This window comes from Lactuca serriola, chromosome 8 (assembly GCF_051521515.1).
Source record: "Lactuca serriola cultivar US96UC23 chromosome 8, Lser_US96UC23_V15, whole genome shotgun sequence".
Taxonomy (NCBI): Eukaryota; Viridiplantae; Streptophyta; class Magnoliopsida; order Asterales; family Asteraceae; genus Lactuca; species Lactuca serriola.
Window position 1 is genome coordinate 255840496 of NC_136415.1, and position 3735 is coordinate 255844230.

At 33.1% G+C, this 3735-nt stretch overlaps 1 non-coding gene across 1 annotated transcript; it reads right to left on the reverse strand.

The window, feature by feature from the left end:
* Positions 1-2744: 2744 nt before the first annotated feature.
* LOC145071658 (small nucleolar RNA R71) lies at positions 2745-2851 on the reverse strand. Its single transcript, XR_013690664.1, has one exon. It is a non-coding gene; the product is annotated as a small nucleolar RNA R71 (small nucleolar RNA).
* Positions 2852-3735: the final 884 nt, after the last annotated feature.

Sequence of the window (3735 nt, forward strand, 5' to 3'; positions counted from 1 at the left end):
AACAATCGTATTACTTTTGTATTTGTCATTGTGACACTGATTTTAGTATGAATGCAGTCTTGGATACTTACTTAAATATTTTATTATTTAAAAGTATATTCTCTTGGTTAGAGTGTTTCAATCCAAATATGTTTATAGTTAGTATATCTTTTATGGGTTGATACACTCAATTCACTATAAAAAATGTTCTGATACCAATCTGTCACACTCCAAAACCAAGAACGGTAGAAATGTTCTGGGGCGGAGGACGTCTTGTACAGTATCACAACATAGTATAATAGTAAACAAGTAAGCAGCATCATCCATTGCATTAAATAGATAATTTTAATACAAGTGTGTTCTGTAGTATATAAGACACCAAAACGTAAATCAAAATATAAGATGAGTCTTGAATGCACTCCATCTTCCCAAAAGATGGCATCAGTACCTGTCTACTGATGACCTGAGAATACAAGTTATTTTGAAAGAGTTTATCAGCATTAAAGCTGGTGAGTTCATAAGTATTTAGTGTCTATGTTTGTATCAAAATGTTTGAACCGTTGTTTGAAGTACGAGTTTGTAAACGTTTGTAGTAAAAGTATGTGAATGTTTGTAAGTGTTTGTAAATGTTTGTAACTCCTAGAAAATCATATATTTTCTACTAAAAGTAGCCTTCTACCAAGGCACAACTGTTTTGTATGTTTGTTTCTTGTAAAAGTGTGTAATGTTCCCAAGTGTAACTATCATTATCAAAATATAGTTTGTACATTAATGTTTAGTTGAAGTGATCACCAAATAAATGTAATGGGTAAACTAATGTAGTACTGTAGTGTTGTATTATAGGAACTACTGCTATACTAACTACCTTAAGCCGGATTTTTTATCAAGGTATTATGTGATTAATTGTACCATACTATCGACTGGAAAACACGACAATGTAAGTCGTCAAAAGGTATGACATTTGGCACTCGAAGACCTGCAGGACCCACTGTAGCTAGCAGCAAGATGTATGATAGTCAATCCAGTATAGATCTATATCACGCTCTCCCTCCAGGAGATTTTGGTTACAACTCGGGCCATGACAATGAAGGCATGCTCCGATACAGTGGATCACATTTATGTTAAAGTATACTTATATATGTAATGTATTGTTTCTCATCATAGTATCGTTGGATATGTTCTTATCATAGTATCGTTGCATATGTTGTCATCCTAGTATAGTTGTATATGTTTTCATCCTAGTATAGTTGTATATGTTCTCATAGTAATAAGTAATGACTCACGAATGAATTGACTCTTGTATTCTTCATTGGACTAGAAGTAGTAAGTAGTATAACTCTAAACTATACCTATTATAGTTTATTAGTAAACTATACCTATCTTTATTGCCTAGTCTCAAGTTTTATGGAGTTAAACTGCAGTTAGTTGCATGAACTTGATTTACCTAGTTGTTTGTGGCCAATAAATTGATATAGCTAGAGACTGACCATATCCTAGTATAGCTAATAAGTTAGTTGTTTAATTGTGTTAGAGAGTAGTATTTGATCATAATATTTGCTCGATTACTAGACTTGGCTGAAGAATAGTAGTCTGTGGATTCTATCATTCAGATTCCAAATTACCTTTAAAATCATTAGTGTCCTTAACTTGAATGATCATTTATGTTAAAGTTATTTATTTAACTAATGCTAGTTTGTCTGATCATGATGACTAGTAAGTTTTATTTGGTAACTAACAAAATTAATCCATTGTCTTGAAATTAACCATAGGAAGAAGAAGGGATTCAAAGCTAAACGAGAGTATCTTTAATTATTGGTTTTAAATCGTCTTTTTAGTCATTGATTAGCTATTTTAGTTTAAGTTTTTTTGAACTTGTTTAATCAGATAAGACCCCCACTTTTATTTGTTTTTCTTAGTTTAGCTTTTAGTAATTATTTTATTAATTAAATTTCATTCCCTATGATCGACACCCGACTTACCCAAGCTATTCTATAACTTGACTAGGTACGCCGCCTATAACTACATAATTTAGCTAAGTAGTTAGGTTTATAAATTTAAAGCTTGATATGAAAATCAAGTTTTTGGTGTCGCTGTTGAGGATCGAACCCGGGTCTACCGCGTGACAGGCGGGAATACTTACCACGGTACTACAATAACTTATTTGATTATTAGTTTAATTTCTTTTAGTTATTCGATCCTTTTTGTGGGGTAAAAACCACAAAAAGTTACTTTTGTTGCATTCGTTTATTAGTTTTTTTTCTAAGACACAACCATGTCGTGATTATCATCACTACACTATGGTCTGGCTTCATTTGGTTTGTAATTTATTTGTTTTTTTGTCCCTTTTGCGTGTGTTTTTCTAGTTTTATCTTAGTAGAGAAAAATGAGGGACATCACAACCATGTCAATGAAAGAATACAAGTGACAAATGAGGAACAACAATAGATGGGGTCTTCATCCACAAAAAATCCCAACCACGACAAAGTTTGAACTAACAAGGCACATTCTTAATATGTTAAGGGAACTACCTTTTATGGGAAGGACCATAAGGATGCTTATGAGCATATAGAAGAGGTGGTAGAGGTTTCACATTATTTTAATGCACAAAACGTGAGTAAAGATGTGGTGATGCTTCGAATTTTGTCGGTTATATTGAAGGGTCAAGCTAAGGAATGGTTAAATCACTTCCCTTTGGAGCCATAACAAAATGGGTTTATTTTACGACCGAATTCATTAACCAGATTACCCCTCCTTCAAAATTGGCGAAACTAAAGAAAAATATCCAGAATTTTCAACAGTTAGAGGGGAAGTCATTATACGAAGCTTGGGAATGTTACAAGAGATTTTTATGACATTGCCCTCAACATGAATTCAATGTGCAACAAGAAAATTCAATATTTTATGATGGAGTCAACAACAAATATGGATCCAAAAACAAATAAATCTTTGATTGAAGAATTCGATAAACATTCAAAAGAGTATCACAAATTAACGAAGGATGTCACCAAAGGAAAATAAATTAAAGATGGAGGTTAAGATGCTATCAGTATAGTTATTGCAAAGCTCGATGCAATGGAAGGAAAAATCACAAAAATGGGAGGATCAATTCAAGATAGATTCGAAGCTTGTGGAGGACCCCATTCTACTAAGGATTGTGAGTTGGAGTACAAGAGAGATCATGATGCTAAATAAATTCAAGAACTTAAGCATGATCTCTACCAAAATAAACAAGTTCAATCCAAGGAAATATCTGCTCTTGAGTCAATTTTATTTAGATTCATGGAAGCTATCGAAAAACGACATGATGCTACATACGCCAATACTTAGAGCACTAAAAGAATCTATCTTAAGTATTTGTACGCAAGTAGGGAAATTAACAAGGCTTGTACAAGAAAAGCTTTCGGATTCACCTTCACGAAAAATCGAGTCAATCCAAAATGCTCAAGTCATGGAGGTTTATATAGAAGAAGAAGAAGATGAATTGGTGTGTATGGAGGACCTTGAAGAGCAGTCTAATCAATCACCCAATAATAAAAATGAAAGAAGCAGAAATGTGTCATGATTTTGACTAGTCACCATGACGCTGAGGCAATAGTGCCATGTCTTGGACGATAAAAAATGATTAACATGTTTCTATCATTAAGCTGTATCGACCACCTCTCATTTTCCCATCTCATGCTAATGCAAATCTGGTGAAACAATAAAAAATGAAGTTCCTTAACTATGGTGAATTTGACAGAGTGAAGGAAGAATTAT